Raw genomic sequence first — 16596 nt, forward strand, 5'->3', positions numbered from 1 at the left:
CCCAAGACAGCCACTACACTCCTCTTTACCAGACAGAACAACAGCTGATCTGTACAGTTGCAAGGACCTTGGCTTCACTTCTGCCCTCCCCACCGCTCCCTCCCCGCCGCTACGCACAGTTGCACCGAGGCGCAGAAGGGTCCCAGTGCCGCTGTCTCACACCACCCAGGAGAGCTGCTGCTTCTGCAGCAGGCAGGACTCTCCAGGTCAGCAGAGAGGGTACAGCAAGATTTCCTTTAACGCACCTTTTTTTTTTTTGTCATCTCAGAACCTCCCATGTGACACCTGGTAGGCATTTAAACATTGAATCTACTATGCATTAGAATAATGTAGGGGGTGTTCACTAGGTCATAAATGTAACATTTGCAAAAATATTTCTAATATTTTAAGACTTTGAATATGTTAACAGTCCATAACCCTGCTGCTGTAAAATCATAACCCGATTTCACGTTGCAAATATATTTATTATCCATGCAAAGAAGGCATAATACCCCTCCCCCTATTCTTTTGTTATCTGTGGTAAAAATTTTAGATTGCTAAAAAAAAAAAAAAGTTCATTTTTGTGAGTTTCTTAAACCTAAAAGAAAAAAGTATTGTGATCTACTTCATACATTCACACTCTGAATATAACTTGTTAAAGGTTTTCCAACCAAAACCACTTACAGGGCAAACAAAGACTGAAGCACTCTATGGTACTCTACAAAAGATAAAAATATACTTTTTTTGTTTGAAGATGAAGTTATCCTGAAATCAACCTTACTGAAAGAAAATTGTGTCTAATTATCAAAATAATAGACGTAGAATGTAAATGCACTTCATCTTGGACATAAACTATGTAATGAGGCTTTTATATAGGGATACACTAGAAGACAAGTAGCTGCACTTTCTGAACCCTGCTTGAAATGGTGATATGAATTGATATAACCAAGGTCAGCCACAAGAATCATTTTTAGAAGCGAGGAAGGACAAGGGAAAAGACTGCAAATGGGTAAAATAAGCACTCTGGTGTCTGCTCCTTTACAACATAAGGAAGACATGTCCAGCCCTTCTATTTGGTAAAACTTCCTCTTCAAGGAGTGCCAATGAAGACATTTAAGCTCCTTGAAGAAGATGGCAAAGCCAATGATGCTAGTGCCGTTAGGAACTAAGGGGGAAGAGGCAGCTTTTGGCGTCCAGGAGCAGCCAGGTCACAGGATGCTGGATCCAAAAAGCCACAGAGTCAGGGGGATTCTCTCTGCTCATTGCAACAGGCCCTAGATCAGCCCCTTGCCCTTATACCTCTTTAACTATCCCACTCATAACTCTGTCATCATGAGCTTAAGGATGTGACTGGGAAGGAGAGCAGAAATGTCTTTGAAGTCATGAAATATATCCAAGTTCCTGGATATCTGCCATTTTAAAACACTAAGTTGAACACACACTTAGCAGCAGGTTAATGGTCTGGAAGCAAGGAGCAAACAAACAGAGAGGAAAAATCCACCATGGATGCATCCTCCCTGTCTAATTCCCTCTGTTCCAGGCATTTTGGGTGCACTGGAGCTGTACTCCCATAACCAGCCAGTCTGGCAGACCGCACGCCTGCAGCCATGTCAGACCCTGCCCATCGTGCTGCCATCCCTGAGACCCACTGAAAATCACCTCTGGGGCTAGGGGCTGGTGCTTGGGGCTGCACACATCTGTAGAAGGGAAAACACCTAGTCTTAGGTACAGGGTGCTAGGGAGTCTGAGCAGGAGAGGCGAGGCATTACTCCGGGGAGCAGGGTACCGCTGACAAAGCTGTAGCCGTTTTTTCCAGAGCAGGGCTGATGTCGTGCCCGTTCTCTCCTATAGCGAACTGACTGAAAATACTAAAAAGTCTTTGCATTCCAATTGGTCCTGCCAAGGGAGCTTGACTGGCAGGACAATGCATCTTTGTTCTCAATTAAAACCATTATTTGGGTGCAATAATTATTTAAAAGCCAAGAGGAATATGATTTTGTGATTATAACCACAATTTGTCATTTGAAGTAAATGTTTCAAACTATCAGGGTTTGGTACAGAAAGAAGAGAGAGGGAGTAATAACAAACACTACTGTGACTACATGTAGCCTTCATCCAGCCCGAGCAATTTTACTTGTATCCTGAAATCACTGTAGCATAATCACAAACCAAAATTATAATTGTAGTGGAAAACCACATATGACATGCTGATATGCAGGGATTTCATTAGCGCATTACATTACTGGATACTGCAAGTAATCTGCCTGCTACGTTTTCCTTTTCGTAAGAATACAGAGCAATCGTGGCTATTCTAATACAGAAAACCGGGAAGCAGAGCAAGAAAGAAATGGAGAGAATTTGTGTTAAATTGGATTTTCTTGTCTTCTCCTGTAGTTTTTATCACCCAGATGACAAAACATTATCATTAGCAGTTTATACCAAAAGTTAACATTTGCCCATCGTTTTCTATTTTCTCTAAACCACAAAGGTTTGAGCCTGTTATGCACTCCCCTTATCTTACTCGGTTACTTTAGAATCTAAGAGTGCACTGTGCACATTAATCTTTCATGGCAGAGTTCACTGAAGTTCTGCCAAAATTTGATAATTATGTTCCATCCAATGCAGCAATTTATTTATCTCATTGCTGGAATTTAGAACATATAGAACAAAGTGCTTAGTTTATATGAATGAAATGCTTGCTAAAAAAAAACAACCCACAAGACAAAACAAAACTCCTGTTTCATTTCTAAAGTTTTAAAACATGCAGTGGAATCTATTGAAGAATAAAGCTATTTTTACTAGATGTGATGTTTTCTTGATAAACTGAAAGTGTTTTACAATATGTTTAGGTTTTTTTTTTTTCTTTTCAGGTAAGTGAAAGTATTTTATAAATACGTTTGTAACTTTTATTCAAGTGTATAACAATATGTATCACATACTGCACTACTAAAACATGAAATATTACTGTCTAATGGTCATTAAAAATGCCAACTACAAAGCAAGAACTTGTATTTTGAATGAAGAATGAATTGGTTTACTGCACTGAAATGGGTAACTGGGAGTTCAACAGTTCTATGGAGTAAAATCTAAGATACAAAATTACAAAACAGTTAAGCTTTATAATTGCACTTATTCATGATATGTTTGCAAACAAACAGAAAACATAAAGCCCTCCAAGTATGAAGATTAGAGACACTTTATTCCTGAGGGCTGTTAAAAATAAAAATGGCATAATGGAGAATACTTAATATCCTTCACCTTTTGTAGTCTCAGGAAAAGTAACTAACCATTTATTTATCGACGTAAATATAAAGAAGAAACATTAGTCTACTGGTTTGGCATTTAAAAATAGAATAGAGTATCTATAAATTTTAAACTTTATACTTTATACTTATGAATACAGAATGTTGATTTATCTGATAGAAACATGACTTCATTGTATGTTCATACAGACAATAGATTTCTTAATGAAGGAAAATGTTAATTTAGTGACTGCGATCAAAAGCCAAATTTATAATGTTTTAAGTTTTTAAGCTAAACTTTCTGTTACTTCATATATTAGATTTTACACTTCAGGCATGCTATCAGACAAAATTTGACTCTGGATTTAGAAGCTGCTCACAAAGTTTTTGGAGCATAACTTGCTGTGATTTATAACACAACCCCTCACCAACCAAACCAGAAATTAAAACCTCTAGAAGTAGTGTGTTAGCATGTGTTCATTATTTCACATTAAAACTTTCTAGGTAAAACTAGGAATATCACAATAAAACATTTTAAAGTTAGTTTTGCAGTATCTAGATGTGTGTATGTATATTTTAAATTAACTGTACCTAATTTAGTAACTCAGGAGAAATTACTTCCACAGGCCAGCAAAAAAATTCCATCACGATTTACACAAATTCTACTATCACATTTACTTTTGCACCAGAATGGTCATTTTCTGGCAATGCTTTACATTAAAATAGGATTTAACTGTGTTGTATTTTTCCCTGTTGAAAAACTTTTTTAAAAACCCAGAAAAATGCAGTTAAATCCAATCCGTTTTATTTTACTAATGTTCTCCATCTATTTTTTTTCAACATGTTAATCTTCTTTCTTTCATTGTAAATACAACGTGTTACAGTTAAACTTGTAGGAGACTTTTGAGTATTGTAACTCAGTCTCCTGCAACATAACAATGAACAAACTCTCCTAGGCAAGTTATACGAAAGTACAGATACTGAAAAGTCTATAAAGCTGAGTTTTTTCCCAATCTAGCAATGTCTTGCATTATGTAATAAAGGAAACACACACACACACACACACACACACACACACACAAACACCTTCGAGAAAATGTACAGTGTAACAGAAGAAAGACAATACCTGTAAAGCCCATTTTAACAGCAGGAACTACTGCAAAGGGGATCAAGGCTGGGGGGTAGGGGGCAGGGGAAGGTGCGAAAAGTCTGTTCCACATCGATATTGCTGCTGAAGTATGATATTGCTTATAAGTAAACAAGACATATAGGAACGAACAAGCAACTCCTTGGCGATAGCCAGAAGTGCTGTTACGTAAAATAAAAACACCTAACAAAAATGCTGCCTAGCGCATTTTGTCTTTACATTGAACACGTGGAAAAGACACTGGGGTAGAGTATACACAGCATGTAATAGGAGGTCCTTAATTTCCAATTGCTGGGTTGCTTTGTTAAATACAGATTAAATTCACAAAACGTTCAAGTGTACACTAATAATGTATTCACCTACAGTGCCAGGCTTGTTTATATAATATCAGTGAGGAATAATCACCCATTTATTGCACTGATGAATCTCCACAAATTTCAAAACTCTGAGCACACTTGAAATGTGAACTTTCACAGCTCCTTATTAAAGTTTAGACTAACTCCCTTTCACCCTTTTTAACAACAAAGGACAACCCAGCTCCTGTGCCCTGCCTCACAGATCAGAACCATACCCAGATTTCAAGGAATCAGGAAAAATCCGAAGCCACATCTGATATTTTCCTTCCAAATTTACCCCCAATTGATCTAGGCATGTATTTTTTAAATAGTCATATCAAAAAGCTTCACTCGCACAATCCAAACAAAGAAACTTCTCGAAAATGTCATTACTTACTGTTCACTGAGCATAATTTACTGAGATTAAAAAGTTTAAAGATTCATCTGCTTTATATCCACAAGTGTTTTAAGCAACCCCTAATACTGTAGCCTGCTTAAATGTGACAATTAGGGCTGCTTTGGCATGTTGAAAAATACAAAGGTACCAACAATCCTCATTATGCCTTAGCTCCCTGTAGCCTGGTTTTTGGAGGTGCATAAACTGCGGAAATTTAGAATCATAATAGCAACAATTTGGTACACAAGGAAAAAACAGACACCACCACCCCCCCACCACCCCCACCACCCCCTGAATGCTTCAGATATACTGTATAAAGTCATTTTGACATGCCTACACAACTGGTTGTGGCAGCTTTCAGACATGATTCCTAATCACAAAAAAATGCTTCAGGTTCTTTTAGAGAAAGCTTGCCGTTGGGAAGTTGATTTTGGCCAAATGCCAAAATCATGTGCAAAAGGGGCCCTCATTACCAATTCATGGCAGCCTTCAGCGCTGACAAAAAATGTGACCCAACAGGCTAAAGCAACAACTAAAATTAAAAAGTATGAGACAAAGACAACTTACTTAATATTCCTTCCATCCCCATGTTAAACTTTTCCGTAATTAAACCCTTGTTAGTTCAAAGCAGTTTTCAACTACTTTTAAATGATTGCACAGGCAGTCTGTAACAGTGGAAAGCTTTCCCTGTAAATTCTCCTCAGCCACTCCACTTTTAACAGCATTTGGGTCCGACAGCAGAACTTTCTGCTGTGCACCTCTGCGAGAAACCCCTCTCCAAAAAGAAGCGAGGTGCCCGTGTGTATTTCAGTGAAAACTAAGCAGATCATTACAAGATTTTTGCAAGCGTTAAAGGCATAGGAGGAGTGAGGAGGGGGGAGGAGAGAAAGAGCTCGATACGCGGGAGAAGCTATTTCCTAAACTTTCTAAAAAGCTTATCAAAACGGGCATGCAAACATTAAGCAATCGCAATTAACAGCACTCGCTGCGCCACTATCCCATAAAAGCAGATTTGATACACAGCCTTACCTAGATGTCGTCTGGCTTTTCTGTGGATCAAAAAGTTTCCTGCCTAAGCACAGAGATATTCTTTCACCAACCATAAAGGCCCCTTTTATTAATCCAGCACTGTAACAGCCTGCTTTCTACACCACGTTGAGAGCAGGATGCGTCAGCTTTTGAGAGAAGAACAGTCTTAAACACAATTAGTGGCAGATTGTATAATAGAGGATTTATCTTAAAGAGGGAAAAGGCATTTTTTAAAAAGCAAAGAGGGTGCGGTCAGATGTTAGGCTATCCCTGAGAAAAGGGGCCTAGGCTGCACTAGTACCTAAATACTAGCAGAAGCTTACTGGGAAGGGAGCCAATGGAATGACTTTGTTTGACCCAGCTGCCAATCTCTCCTGAAGCACTGCGCCAGACTAAACACTGACACTATTTTAACTCAAATCAGGCTACAGCAGCTGTTTGCTTTCCGGCTCTCAGCTATGCACCATGGCCATGATGACTCTGCACGGCACATATGATAGAGCTGGGGCACTTCTGTTAAAACATGTTCCGTGTTTGGATTGGTGGTGTAGAAGCGACGACTGGAGGGGCTGCTGGTTTGGGGGTTTCTTTCTTCATTTTTTCTTTTCTTTTAATTTTTTTTTTTTTTTTTAAGAAACATCTCTGCCTCCATTTTCCCCAAAAGTGAAATAAAAATGAGATTTGAGGCTCACAGAAAATTTAGCATTGCAAGTCAGGTGAAAGGAGGGAAGTTATTGCTTGGGACTGACAAAAACCAGAATACATTGTAAAGGTGCGCATGTGCACACATGACTCCAAAATCCACCTGAAATTATTTATTTTCCTCTTTACTTGCTCTAAAAATTTTCAGCATAAAAATAATCAACAGATTCTCCCTCTCACTCATTTTTCGCTGCAAAATGAAAGTGTATGTGTGTGTATATATAAGAAAACAGCCGTTACATGTGTCCATATATGCACACATTTACATACGCATCCAGATTCTGATCTAAATTACACCAGTGCAAATTGTACTGTAATCAATGAGGTTATTACAGATTAAAACTGAGGGTGGAATTCAATAGCTAATTTACATATGACAGTATACGAGACTGAAAAAATATGTAAGCATTATTAGTAATAAGCATATGGCATGGAGGTTGGCATGTCTTTTCTAATTCAAAAAAAGTCAAAGAGTCACAGCAACAGAAACAAAGCACATACACATGTTAAAATCCAGTGGAGGCTTCTGAAGTACTGGGCGTGCAGCACAGTCCAACATAGCACCTACAGTTACGCAGCATTTATACTTAAACTCAGTCACAGTACTCTAAGCTTAAACTTTATTTCCTCTCACCCTGCCATAGAGGGTTGATAGCTACTCCCGAAAACTGCGTGTCATGATAATTTCCTTGTTCAGTAAAAAAATCAGAAGAATATCCCCACTTAAAGCCAAATAGCATAGAGAGGGAACCCAACCCTTTTTATTTAATATAAAAGTGTGAGACTTATTTTGATACAGAGTAAAGGACAAGATGAAGTTCTGGCGCCTGACACCTGAATGCCTTCAGTAAGCACCACTGTGTATCTCAGATTTAGTCTGTATACTCAACAGAGATAATGGGGAAAAAAAAAAAAAACCAAAACAGAAAACCAAATAAAGCAAAACAAACCCCCCTAAACTATGAAAGCTGAGCTTGTTTCCCTGTCTTAGGCTGTTGTGCAACTGATTTCCATGAGCTGTTCAATAGCCTGCTACCAGAAACCAGTGGAAGTCATTGATCTTGCAGAAGCTCCAGTCTCACTACCTGCCCTTCTCACCGGTCCTCAAGTATATTAACAGTTTAAGAAAAGATCCTGGAAAAGATTGTTAATAATCCATCATAAAATGAATAAGAATTACAAATGAAACGAGTGATGACTAGTATGCCCAATGTTCCTATGTAATGTAAGAACTGAAATGGAAGAGGAGACATGCATTATGTCTGAACCACCAAAAACCCCATGCAATTACATTTATACTAAGGAGGAAGTTACAAGAAAGGCAGTTACCTACACCTGAGAAGTCTGAAATCTTTAAATGGCAGACAAGTGAGACAAAGCCAACAGTTTTTACGGTCCCTCTCTTATCTCTCTAAGGAGCACAGCAAACATTTATCATGAGATGAATTTGCAGGCTCCCTAAAGAAAATGCAACTCCTTAGCAAGGAGGATGTGTGCCCTGTGCATTCACACCTCGCGTTACACCAGGCAAGAAAGGCCATACTGCAACAATAGGTCTAGAAAGACATTAACAGTGCTGAACTTAGTATGGCTGGAAAAGAACAGAAGTACAAGGTAAGAAATAAAGCATAGGTTGGAGTGAAACTTTGCCAGCTCCTTGAGGCAAAAAAGAGGGTAATATGGCCAAATCAACAGACAAAGGATTCAGTAACTAAATCTGAGAATGACAGGAAGGCAACGATGCTGTTCCCAGTGAAGCCAGCGAGGAACTTATCCAACACAGGACAAGATCAGGATGCAGATAAACCACGGTGGATAGGTACTTAAAACACTGACATAAAAAAGACAAGACTGTACACTTAGAGGTGGAACACAATGGCTTTTCATTCAAATACAGTATAATTAGCAGAAAGCTCATGCAAACTTCTTGGAAAGCTAATTTAAAATTTATTCCTGTTTCGGTTTCTGAGGGTGGGTCCTCTTAAAGTAATTTTGATTTGTACATTAAATACTCTTGTCATAATTGCTCCAGGGTGGTTGCAGGAGAGGGAGGCAGTATCTGACATATCTTTCACTTTTAAACAAACTTTTGTCAGCCTGGGGCAATGCATGAAGAAACATAGGGAAGCACTGGAATAGGTAACCAGTAGAGCTTTGCTGATGAATACAAATCTCTTTCCTTCTAGAAAACTGTTCAGAATTCTTATTATCTTATAAATTAAACATTAGTACAGCTAAGAATATTTGCAGTTTCTGTTGTAGAAAATCTCCAGTTGCTCCTAAAAGGGTTCTCTATTAAAAATAACACGCTCATTCTTTTTACCTCGATTTTGAGGTTAGGGAGCTGAGTGTATATGTGATTACGCTCTATGCACCTATGCCATCACAAATCTCTTCAAATCATTCACCAATATTTATCAAATTTAAGATAAGAGGTTTCAGATGTACTTTTGAGAAACCCAGTAGCTTTGAGATCACCATCCCGTATCAAATATAGGTCAAATGAAAAGACGAGAGAAATTTTGTCAGCATCCCCATGATCAGATATGGAAAATCTGTAGAAGAAGACCTTCTAACTGCTTCAGTACTTCACAGTAAAAACTTCCATCGGGTCCACATACTGGTTTAAATATCAAAGTCCAATTAACCTCAAGAAATGAATCCATAGGAAATTAGGCTTCACTGGCCATGAACTACTTTTGTTTTACTGGGGAGCTGGTAGAAAGCATATTGGACATATAATTCAAAGGCTTTTTTTGTTTGTTTTGCTTTTAAATTTCAACTATTCCATTGGAGTGACTTCTTTTTGCCTTCATTTCTTCTATGTTTAACACCATAATTTTGGCCCAGTACTCTATGACAAAATGATTCCTCACTCAAGTCAACTGTAGAGCTCTAAGTGATTTCAAAGGAATCTGTATTTTATCCTTTTCATGCCCAAGCCATAAGCATATTGCCAGAGGGTCCCAGAAAACCATGCAGGTAGATCACTATGCAGTTAGCACTGTGAAGTGATTAATAACTTTCAGCTTCCACTTGTGAATCAGCCACTTCTGGAACAGATGATGGCCAAAACTACAACATAACATTGTAAGTCATATATGCCACTCTGGCATGGAAGGCTGAGCTCCTACAATGGTGTGCATTTGTTCACCTACTGAGCCTTCTATAATCTAAACTTTCCGTAACTATCACTGCTAGGCTTCGCCAGTAAGAATCACTGGGGGAAAGAGGGAAAAAAAAAGAAATTAAAAACATAGAACAAAACTTGCTTTTCAATATTTCAGCTACTTCAGGTGAGTAATTTAGGTTTCCAAAAAAAAAAATGCCTTCAAACAACTTTATTTCCTTCCCTGCTCCACTAGTACATCACACACCACTAGTCTTATTAATATATTGAATTTATTATATGCTTATTTTAAACTGGAAGACAATGGTGAAACACAAGGGGAAAAGAAAAGGAAAAAAACAAAAACCAACCACCCAACCACCCCAAACCAGGAATACATGCTATATTTTCTATTAAAAAGTGAGAAACATAAATAAATTCAAGAGACAGCCACCTATTCATGGTGAAATGGAACCCAGATGCTAACAGCTGAGAAGAAACTTGCCTCAGAAATGTGATTGCATAAATACCTTTCATGAAGGATTTTCATAACCCTGTGAGTAAGCCAGTGCCCACCACACCACTACCAACAGTAGTGCACTAAACTTTTCTTTTCCATTTGTTTGGGAAAATCTGGTATTGCTATAGTCCATAGACATCTTTTTTTTTTAAAAGCATAAAACATGGCAGTGACTTTCGTAGCTATGGAATTAGTTTAATTCACACTCTAAAATTAGTCTTACACAATCTCATCATCTCCAGATGCTCCTTTATACTCATAAATCCACTAAAATGTTTATATTGTCCCATGAAAAGGGGTGAATGCCTGCTGTGGATTGTTGCTCCAAGGCAGCAATAACTTACTATGTCTTTTCTGTAGCAAGTTGCAGTGTTTTTTTGAAGTACAATCTATAGACATTTGCTCTTTCCATCACACCTCCCACATTTCCACAAACCACAACATATTTATGCTTCAAGACATCTTCTGGAACAAATCAGTTTTAGTTTTGAATTCGAATATGGCATGACACAAGACAGATATAGCTGAGGATTCTCCTAAGAATAAATTTGTGTGCTTTTAGAAGAGAGACCAAGCAAACATCAAGCTTGCATATACGCTTTACTTCCAAGTCAAGGAAATAGCTACCATATGTATTAAAAAGTCAGTATCAAACATGATTGCATTAGATATAACACAACCGGGTCCCTAAAGACCACCATCCAATCTTACTCATTCCATCTTTGAGACCAATTATCATGTTATTATACTCAGTGGTGATAAGAATCCATCAAGGAAGAGGATCCTATTGTGCTGCCAAACAAAAAGGCAGTTCTTGCCCCAAATGTCATCCTACTATTTCGTCAGTCAAATTCAGCCTTGGTAAATGAGATCCCTTTCCTGAACTCATACACACAGTTAGCTCTCCCACTACCATAATCTCTTTTGTGGTTCTGACTACTGAAGAAGGGAGACATATTCCAGTTTTTCCTCTGTGGGTAAATGTCTTCTATGGATTTAATTTCTATTATTGTCTTTAAGAAGAGATAAAAAATGGATAAAGAAAGAAAAAAAAATAATGAAGATTGTTAGTAGTGCACCCCTCCAAACATTAAGCACACATTAACAATAGTTTCATACTTAGCACTAAACATAAAAATGAAATGGACAGCAAACAACTTCTATTTACAGTACTGCACACTCACAAGATGCCAGTGAGTCTAGGAAGGAATGTGATACGGTAGATCAAGGTGGCTAGAATTCAAGATTCTTGGTGTTTATTTCTTATCCTGCTCCTAGCTCAATGAGTAACCTTGGGTATATAACTTAACCTCCCCTGTCCCATATTTCAGCTGATATAAATTCCAAAGTTTCAAAAGGCACATGAAAGGATCTGCACAGTCAAGCCTTCAGTCCTCAGCATCCTAGTTTTTATAAAGGTGTGACATACAATATTCCTATTACTTTAAAAGTAATTAATAATATAGTAATAGAAACACTATTAATTCTTGTTACATGGTTTGAGATCCACCTTTGCAGCAATGGTGAAAAAATCAAAGAAAGCATTTCATCATAAATTATTTTAAACTGAACTACAATTTCTGATTGCCTGTAACGTTCACCTACAGTAGAAATAAATATTAAACAAGTCTCTATTGAATAACCAGAATAAATTTGTGGTTGGTTTAAGTGCTGGTTTTATGTAAATCGGAGAGACAGGGCATCAGATTCTGTTTTTCACTGCATGCTTCACAAAGATAGTCCTAAGCACTAATGTGTAAAGTTTTAAACTACCTGCTTCACTGCAAAGCTTAAATAACCAATCACTCTGCCAATGCATATGCCTTTAAGTCAGCACTGTGTTGACTCTTTAAATATTTTCACTTTTTAATATAAACTTTTCAGACAAAAATTTCTCTTAGAGAACAAGGACTCTACACAACCAAAATGGAGAGAAGTTACCGCTTTCTGTTTTTTCAGTCTCACCTGTTTAAGTACAGCTGACACAGCACAGATGCATGCATTACTCTTGTCTGGGGGATAGCCTGTTTACCAACCTTTTAACGACTTACGGTTGAAATCGCCTCATTTAGGAATCATGATGGTATTGACTATTAATGTGAAGCAGAAGAGCCTACCAGCTACCCCAGGAGGCTAAAAATCTGTGCCTTGGGTTCTATTCAAAGCTCTGGAGAGGAAAAAAGAGGCAGGTGGGATTTGCATACACTGATGATTTCAAAATCCTGCTCAGCAGCCATTTCCATAGCTACACATTTAGACACAACCAAAACTAAACCTGGCAATATGGGAGGGATTCTTCAGACCTTTCTGCATCCTGCACCAAAATACCTGGGTTTCCAAACTATTACACCAGAAGGTTTGGAAGCCTTTATTTGCATATTGTAAATCCACCTATCAATTGCCTGTAGACAAAACATAACATGCAACTGAAACAACATATACAATACTATCATTGTATTCTTCCTGCAAAGCTGGCTTCTAGAGTTTTCTCCTTTCAAACCCAATACAAGGCAGAAAAGGTACATCTTTACAATAATTTATTCTTTGCTAATCAACTACCTAAACAAAGAAGCAATAGACAATGAAGCTTGGTTATTATCTGCTATTATTGCACATCTATGAAGGCCCAAGAGAAAAGACCATCAGCTACAGCCTCTTTAGGTAAAAAAATCATCGCATTACATGGTTTTGGTTACAGGTCTGTGATACAGCAGAATAGATTTTACAAGAACACAAAGTAGAGGAAAGCAACCTATCTGATAATTTTTTTTCACCAGAACAACTAAAAATACTATTTTAGAAAATGCACTTTAGTAAGTTTTGTCATAGTATTTTCATGTCCTAAATTTTCATGACTGCCACTAACTGTCAAGGGAAAGTTTCATGAAATACAATTACTTGCATAGATTAAATGAGGTAGGTACTATTCAATACCTTTCAGTCATACATATAAATGTTAACCTCTGCATAGAGACTACCTTTTTGATAAAATGCCTCCTTATGTCTAAAACCAGCTTTTCTTCCACTCCCAGCTGTATTTTATTAGTTATTTTAGACAGCACTTTACTGTCACTGTAGAAGTTTCAAGTTTAATCTAAAGCAACTTCTGCATCCCAGCTGAAAAAGTAGCAGCTATAAAAAGTAATTTTCAGTTAGTCACATCATCACAGGTTGGTTTACATTTACACTATGTGAAGTTAGATTACCATTCCAACATGAAACCCAGAAAATTGGAATTCACTTATGGAGAAGGCCTTGCAAAGCAGAAACCTTTTTCAAGTCAGGAGTATGGTCTGTCACGTCTGCTTAATACATATAGTTTCCATTTACTATTAGAGAGCTGTATGCAAGTACTGATGGGGAACACGTTTATTACCTTAGTCTCATGAGTAATCAAGCATCATGAACAATCGTATACGTTTTGTTTATTAGTCTGTGCACATTTGTGATGTAGGATCTTCATATGTAATGATCACTACAACATCACAATATTTAACGAGCAAATATTTGAGGAATGTCTTCAACAAACTTCAGTACATGCCAAAACTTTCTCAGACATTGTGTTCTCTAAAAAAAAACCAAGAGAGTAAGAAGAGAAAACAGGCAGCAGACTGACAAATTTTAATTCACCTGCACTCAGCTTGATGCTGAAAATGATGGTACCTCCAGGTGCATGTGGCTCCTACATATGCTTAGCATATTTAACAAACACTACTTCAAAACTGTGACAAGCCCATGGAAAGAGCTGGATAGCAACCTAACTCACTTTTTTCTGTTAAATGGTGTTTTAAAAGCATCAAGTATCCACTGGTCAACTGACTGAGCAGCACAGACAATATAGTGAGGAGACAGGATAAAGAGAAAGAAACAAACCTCTTTTCTGGGCTGCAAACATAAGAATATTAATGTTTTCTTAACTTTTTTGGGGAAGTATTTGAGTCCCCATAGTTCGGACATGAAGAAGCTGAAATGAAACGGAGTAATACTTGATCTTTGGTTTGGTGTGAAAGACCAGCAAGCTGCCATCAAGCATCAGTACAGTGCTCGTGGGTAAAATGGAGTGGAATTAAAATGACAAGCAAGAATTGTGGATACATTAATAATAATACCAAGAAAGTTTGAAAGGAAAAACAGAAGGTAGTGGATTAGAAGGAATACCAAGAGGAAGAGAAAATGAAAGGGACTTTTCTTCCCCTTGCTCATCAAGCCTGTGACCATGGGGCAGGACAAATAGAAACTTCAATTCTTTGGTACTTCAAGTTCCATTTTTGGACAGAACTAATGATGGACACCTCACAGGTTATTCAGCCCTAGAAAGAAAACAGTTTGGAAAATCATAAAAAAGTTTTTCTAGTAAAAGTCACCAGCCAACTAACAGCAGCAGTTGTATCACTGGAGATTCACAGATTTCAATAAATTTTGGAATTCTCTTAGCAATAATACCTAGAGGGCGTGACAGCACACAAATGCTTTTAGTATTCCTATAAGAAAAATTACTTCAAATGTAGCAGTAACATCTCTTTGAGTGCAAATTCTGTTGCTCTATAGTTACACTGCACTAGCACAAATGCTATATGAAGCTTTGAATGTAAAAAGATTGCTGTGCATTATATTTTTTTTAATTCTATTGAACGCATAAAACTATATTAAATTACTCATCACCAGTTTAGTGATGACTCAAACATCAGCAAAAATGAACAAAATTACAAACTGTGAATTTTTATTTCAAATCTATGTTAAGCTGAAACACATTTCTTTAAATCAATCAGGTTTACCTCAGAGATACAGCTGAAATGTGGAATTGTGGGATATAAAAGAATCTAGCACTGTAGATACCACCCTACCTTTTCGAGAAATGCATCTGATGCTCTGCTAGAGTGGATTTCCATGACAATAGGGCTATGAAATTTCATACCAGTTGGATGGAGATCAGCTCCCATATATCTTTCTTCATGACAAGTGACATGCACTTGTTTTGGATTCAGAGTTACACAGGAACAGTAAAAAACAAACAAATTGTGGACAAACAAATACATGGTGTGGTTTGTTTTTTTTCCTTTTCATGAAAAATTTTCTTCTAATTAAGCTGTAATTTTGAAGGAAGACATTGCTGGTGTTTATAATTAAAAATTCATTATCTCACTGCTGAAAAGAACCAGAACATGCTAAATTTTGTACTGTAATTTGGGGATGAGAGAAAAGTGCCCCAAATATTTACGTAGCATCAGAGACAGAGATTCTATAATTCTAAATATTATATGAAAGGGAAGGAACCAAAAATAGTAACATACTGTTTAACGTTCATATACAGAAAACAAAACAGAAAAAAAATGAAGATGCTGCTTAGCCATGCCTTAATTAGTAAGCCTTGCTTTTGAAAAAAATATAATAAGAAAGCTATTTTTTCAAAAGAAAGAGTTAAGCAACAAGGCTATTTATGCAGTTTTCTCAGCCCTCAATATAGGACTAAAGAGCCTGCAATTTTCAAGGTGATTTGCAATTTCCATTAATTTGTTGAAGGTTTTGTAGCTCAATAATGAGACACTTTCATCAGTTATTAGTGAATCAGAGCTGTTTGCAGCTTTAATTCAAACACAGTAAATACAAATGCAAATGTGCACATGATTTTCTATTATCATTTCTAGAGGGTGAAAGAAGGCAAATGATCTTCAGGAGAATGGGGATGTTTATCATTATTTGCCTAAAATTGGTTAACAGCCCCATACTGCTCAAAGTGAACTGAGAGTTGTTGATAAATGCCAATATTTGGGTTGTGAGGAACCGCAAATGGTCATTTGGTGCTGGGGTGTTGGCTTTACCTCCCTGAAAACTGAAAATCTTAAGGTTTTTCCTACTTTAAAAGACACAGCTGTTGGACTGTCATAAAGATATGGGTTTATTTATTCATCAGCTTCTTGATTCAAGGGAAAATTTTTTGAACTTTAGGATCCATGTTAATTCTGGCCTCTTAGTGTGTCAGTGTCTTAAAATCCTTGCATAAATCTATAGATTATATCTATATTGTGGAGTTCTGGTAGAATGTATTAAAATGGGAAGATTTACGTGCATATTGAGGTGCCTTCAAATGCAAGGGGACATTCAGAACAGTTCACAAGGTGACCAGAGAGGTTTCTAA

At 37.3% G+C, this 16596-nt stretch overlaps 1 long non-coding RNA gene across 2 annotated transcripts in view; it reads right to left on the reverse strand.

Moving 5' to 3' along the window:
* LOC119143756 overlaps nucleotides 1–16596 on the reverse strand; it is a 301625-nt gene that overhangs the window by 97419 nt on the left and 187610 nt on the right. The gene's annotated exons all lie outside the window — the stretch shown is intronic.

The sequence above is a fragment of the Falco rusticolus genome, chromosome 2 (genome assembly GCF_015220075.1).
Source record: "Falco rusticolus isolate bFalRus1 chromosome 2, bFalRus1.pri, whole genome shotgun sequence".
NCBI classification, from domain to species: Eukaryota; Metazoa; Chordata; class Aves; order Falconiformes; family Falconidae; genus Falco; species Falco rusticolus.